General features: G+C 42.6%; 1 protein-coding gene across 3 annotated transcripts in view; it reads left to right on the forward strand.

Annotated features, from left to right (window-relative positions):
• The first annotated feature begins 387 nt into the window (after positions 1–387).
• SASH1 (SAM and SH3 domain containing 1) overlaps positions 388–5911 on the forward strand; it is a 60366-nt gene continuing 54842 nt past the window's right edge. For all 3 annotated transcript variants that reach the window (XM_029084692.1, XM_029084693.1, XM_029084694.1), the window contains exons 1-2: positions 388–432; positions 544–593. The gene's annotated coding sequence lies outside the window, so the exon portion shown is untranslated. The remainder of the gene's footprint in view (positions 433–543; positions 594–5911) is intronic.

Raw genomic sequence — 5911 nt, forward strand, 5'->3', positions numbered from 1 at the left:
TTTAATGCCAGGTTTTCCCTGTGTATTCTTCCTGAAAGTAAATTTTGGGAAATTGCACTTGAACTTATTTAACAAATTGTGTGATGATCTAGTGAAAATAACACATTCTTCTTTCTATTTAGTTTTTAATCACTTCTGTCTTGCAATTTTATCTTACATACTCTCCAGTGATGAGGATGGAATTAGCTGTTTTACTGGAGTATTTCAGAATTCATCCTGAAAGTGATTCCTTCTAGAGAGAGGTTAATGTTTCTCATTTCAATGGTTTTGAGGTAGTCCTAGGTTCTGGTACCCTGTTTCTTCTTCCTTTTTTTCTCCCTTTCAGTTTTCTTTGTTCTAGTGTTTGGGTATTTCGTTAACCCGACAACTGTTCTGTTTTAGGAGAAACCTGATGCCAGCCCCACATCTCTACAGCTGCGATCCCAGATTGAGGTTAGCACTTTGATTATCTGTTTTTATTTGTTCTTTAATTTGATATTCTGCATAAATTGGGCAATGGCTGCTCTCATGTCTACTCTCACTGCTGTGCGTCTTCTCTTGCAGGAGTCACTTGGTCTCAGCAGCACTGCATCAACACCCGACACTGAAAGAAAGTAAGTGAAGGCACAGGAGGTGAGGAAGGAGGGAGGGGGAATTTGGTACATTTTCTTTTTCCTTGGAGTAAATTTGTTTTAGATTGTATTGGTGTTTCAAGATTTCAGATCCAGACACTATTAATGAAACACATTTTGGAACCTGTTCCTTCTCTTGTTCTCTCTTGGCCTTTTACTATTTTGGTTTTTAGACTAAGGAAAAATTATATTTTTTCTCTCCTCTGTGAACACTTGGGGTTTGCAAACACCAATGCGACTTGTAGTTGTTTTTGAGGAACATCACTGATTTCACATTCTCTGCAAATTAAACCTGCTTAGAAAATAACTTTGTGACTAGACTTAAATGTGGCCAAAAAGAGATAGGAGAGGGGAAGGGAGAGTTACAAACTTAAACTACTTTCCTTTTCCTGTGCACTCCTGGCTTTGTAACTGTGCTTTTGAAGAAGGTGCCAAGGGAATGAAGTATTTAAAACCAAGATAAAAGGACCTTTAATTTTAGCAATCCTTAATAAAAACCTCTCTGTGAGGACTGAGAGGGTTTCTGTTTACTGTCACCTCCTGCTGCAATGTGTGTGCTTGTTTTCTGCACCTCCTTCCTTTGATCCCAAGATCTTGGATCCCTACTGCTAAGAGCAACATGCAGCAGTGCATGAAGACAACTGACACTGTATTTCCAATTCCCCTTGCTTCGTGGGGCAGTGCCAGCTGGACTGGTTCAGAGGGAGTGCACAGAATCCAGTTGTGATGTGATGCACTTCTGTAAGGTTTTACAGCCCCACGATTGAGTATCTTCTAGTGACTCAACACTGGACTGTAATAGGAAGGTTGTAAGAATTTGCTGCTCTTGCTAGTTCAGTAGGAGTGTCAGTCCCAGAGGAGCTGTGGTGGATGCAGAGTATGGGAATTGCTTGAGCAACAGCCATGTTAAAGTCAGGTGTATGGTAGGGAACAGCTGCTTAGGGGCTTCCTGTGGGATCATCTGAAAGCTGATTTATGCTAAGGATCTGGGAAAGTGTTCAGTTATCTTTTAGAGGTACCTTGTCTCTCTTCATCACTCACAGAGAAAGCAGCAATGGTTTGCTTGAGATAGATGCTTGTTTTCAAAACAGCTTAAGTCAGATAAGGTAAATTTTACCTTGGGTACCATCACTGCACCGCATGTTACATGCTGTTGACAGAGAAAGCCTAGAAGTCTTAGAGTTTAAAAGTGATGCTTCAGATATTGAAACATGGAAAGTTTTCTTCAAGGATACCTCCCTGTCTAACATTATAATGAAACCAGAAGTGCCAAGTGGATGGGAATATTGAGAGCTGTAATCTGGGAAGTAAACCTCCAAGGTTATCCTATAATCATATTACTTTTTTTCTCAGTCTCAAAGCACTTTCCCCATGGGTAAATATCATCATCCTACCTCAGGTAATAATGAAATAAAGATCTCACAGGAGGACAGCACACAACTGGGAATAAACTCCTCTCACAAGTTCTAGCCAGTTTCCTGAAATGTGTCTCCCTGTAGGTGTTGTACCACAAATAACTGAGTGAGAAGAGAGTATCTACAAAAACATCTTCTGAGTGATTCTATTATAAGAAAGTCCATTTACTTCACTGAAAGGAAATTAACCTCATTATCTTAGTTCAGAGGGAAGGGACCTGTGATTTTTGTGGACCTTTCAAGAGTGGAAGTGTCCTGTTTGAGGATTTGTCTGTGATTAACCTGATCAGGTGTATGAAAGTGGCACAGGGCAGATTGTGACAAAAATTTGTGCAATAAGAAACAAGGCAACGTGATGCATGCTAATTGGGTAAGGTGTTGAAAATAATAAATGATATATACTCAATACCATACAGATTATTCAAAACTGAAATTTTACAGGCCTGTGCCCATTAGTGACAGCCTGCAACATCAGTGCTGATTTCATCCCTCTAGCTTGGAGGGCTGAATTGTCACAGGAATAACTCTAGCAGGGAAGCAGAGTTTGTAAAATTGATGTGCAGGAAAACGACTGCTTCAAGTCCTTCTGATAACATCTGTACTTGCCACTAACATGTTGAATTTGATGTTTTTCAGGGGAGGACAGTGTGTTGGCTCTAGAGAACTTTTTTTGTCTTCAGTGTTTAGTTTGTGGCTTTCATCTGAATTTGCTGCATGGACATGCTATGAGACAGGAAAGCTTGTCCTTTTGGGGACAGTGCTTTTGTGGCCCCTTCATGCTGCATGAAAGATCTGGGGTAAACCTTTTACAAAACTTCTTTTGTTGTGAAAAGACTCCAGTTAGCCACACCTGAAACTTGATGCAGACATGCATTGGCTTCTCATACTCACAAAGAGATTTGGGAAAGCAAAAGGAAAGATTTGTCCCAAAATAGCCATCCACATTTTCAGGAGCTGAAAAATCTGTTGTTGTGAGTACTCTTCCAAAGCCCAAGTAAAAGCTTGCCCAAGAAAAAGTTGTATTTCTACATATTGAAAATACAAATGTTTTTCCAGGGTAAGGTGAGGCGAATTGTTTCTGGTCTGGTGTTCTGAGTCGGTTGCTTCAGAAAATAAAAGCATTCCCAAGGAAAAACCCATGCAGAGATGGGGAGGAGAGAGCAAGCGGCCAGCTGGAACATGGTTGCTCTCAGTAGCTCCCTTGCCCAGCGCTGCTGCCTGCACACCCTGCAGCTGAATGTTACCAAGGTCTAAAGTTTTAAAATAACACACCTGGATGGTTGTTTAATTTGCCAGAATTGAGAGGTTCCAGACAGAAAGAGACTTTGAGGGAGTCTGTGAGAAGCTGTGTTTGTTTTAACCTGGTTTAGTTTTCCTTTTCTGTGTTGCCCAAGTGAAGAGAGAGCCCGACAGGCTCCACTGTACACCGCACTGAAAACAGATTAGCCTTGGCGCTCTGTGGTAGGAAAAAATCCCGTTTGTGTAGACAAGCAATGTATGTTCTATCTTGCCTTGAGTCTTACTAACCCTGCTGACCAGTCTGTTCGAAGCCAGCGTGAAATCAGATGGAGCCCTCAGTCCAGCAAGTTGTTCAGCAAGTATCTGTCTGGTGGGTGATGTGCTGTAACACAGAAGAGCAGCCGTAGTGCCTGGAGAGAGGCAAAAGGGGTTAAACGAGCCAGAACACAGAGTTGCTTGTCACTTCAAGTCATTGTCCCTCCAAAAGGCATTTGGGGCAATACTGCCTTCCTCTGTTGCTGGCAACTCTGTTCCTGTTAATTAGGTGAAGCTACAAAAAAGACTACACATATGAACCTGTTCTGTGCATTATAAATGCCCTATCAAAGATGGTTTTTGTTTGATTGATTCTGACAAAGAGTGAAAAATCTTTGCTGTAGGAAAGGGCTCTGAGATGTATGTGAATAACAGCAAGGGTACTGATGTGGCCTGAAAAAGCTATCCATAAACAACAGAAAACAAAGTCATGTTTGTTCAAGCTTCGCCTCACAATTGTTCTGATTTTTTGACCATACTGGAGTTCCTTCTGTAAATTGAAACAGTTAGGCAGGCTTCAGAGTCATGTAATATTCAGCAAATAACGCAAAGCGTGGAATGAGATGTTTATAGCTTTCTTCTTATACTAATAGATTTAATTTCCCTCTGCCCTTTCCAAGATTCCCTTCTTTTAAAGTGCAGCCTTGCTGTCAGTTGTGGTGCTAGTGTAACTGTGCATGTTCTGTTCAGTGTGCCTTTAGTGAAGCAGCAGCAGCAGCATCTTTAACAGTGATCTTACCTATTTTAAACAAAAATCTCCCCATAAATGCAGGTGTTCCTAGACAGACACACTGACTTCTGCTTTTCCTACAAGAATCATCAATGTAACAAGTATGCAGTAAATGTGTTCTTAGCCGTTACTGTTGCTTCTTTGTCCCCATACCATGTTCATCTAGGGATGTATTGTATATACAGTCCCTATTATTTCCAAGTGATGGCAACACCCCCAGGATGTTTACTCAGGCAGGGGACTGAGTAGGATTTTCTCATAATTGTAAACAGAGCATTTGAAACAATGTAATCCAGCTTTTAGCCTGTTCCCGTTTTTGAGCATTCAAGTCTACATGACAGACTGATGAGCTCTGCGTGTTTGCCAGGAAATCCAGGTTAAACCCAGTCCCCTGAACTCAGGCTTCTGCATCCTGACTCTCATCCTGTTTTCAGAAGAACTGGGGATGTTGCAGAGGGGAAGTTGTGCATGTTCCTTCTCGGGAAATAGATCTGTTTGCTGTCACTGTTCGCTCCAACAGCCTCTGGGCAAGTTTCAAATATGGTGTATCAGAGAGCTGCCAGGAAAGAGAAGGAAGTGGATGAGAGACCCAAGAGCACTGCATACAGATAGGATGAGGTACAGTCACTCCTATATACTAATTTTTTTCTTTGCAGCTGCTAGGGAGCAGAAGGACATAAAACAACACATGGGGTAGCAGTTGTGACTGTATCTGCCGTTTCACAGATATCCCCACCACCTTCACATGGCAGTGGGTGTTACAAATTGTCACCTCCTACATGAATCACCTGCTGTTTCTTGAACTGTATCACTCAAGCACGCTCCTGACCAGATAAATGGTCATAGTTCATATTAAGCACCCCAGTTCATCCCACTGTACTCCTCAGCCTCTGCCAGAGCAGCAAGCTGAGCAGAAACAGACTTATTAAGCAGAAGGTGCTGGAGAAAAGCACATGTGTGCGGGGTGCAGGCGGCACAGGGAAGCATTGCTCGGGGGCTTTGCATTCCCCCACTGTGGGGGAGCTGTTCTGCCTCTGGCAGCTGCATCCTCAGCTCCCTGCTCCAGCTGCTCCCAAGAGTGAACGTCTTTGTCATCCTCTCTGTGCATGCAGGACGTACATTTTAAACTGAGATCCTCACACATTGAGGTCATACAGTTTGGCCAGATCCCTGATGGCCTGTTGGGAATGTCAGAGGAGGAGCTGTAGGCTGCTCAGGCATTAAGGCTTTCTCTGAGGTTGTTAGCAGGCAACCAGTGAGGCCACAACAGAAGTGGATGCTCTCTCTGTGCTGTTGTCTCTGCAGGAGAAACTATTGATTGATTCTGGTTTTAAGGATTTTCTGCGATGGATGTGCTATGGTAAAGCCAGTCACTGTCCTGTGGTATAAACTTGAACTCCAAATCAGCCTAAGGCTGGGAGGGTGCCTGCAGTTCAATGTTCCCATCTTCCACAGTGATTTTCAGTGAAAGCAGCTGCCTCTTTAAAACTGCTTTCGTTTTGCAAGAGGATTCATGCAAGCCTCAATTCTGCCCTCTTTGGTACACTGATCTACTGGCCTTTGCCAGTAGTTTTTAACACTAGATTTCCTCATTCTCTTTC

Source organism: Antrostomus carolinensis, unplaced genomic scaffold (assembly GCF_000700745.2).
Source record: "Antrostomus carolinensis isolate BGI_N321 unplaced genomic scaffold, ASM70074v2 scaffold15264, whole genome shotgun sequence".
NCBI classification, from domain to species: domain Eukaryota; kingdom Metazoa; phylum Chordata; class Aves; order Caprimulgiformes; family Caprimulgidae; genus Antrostomus; species Antrostomus carolinensis.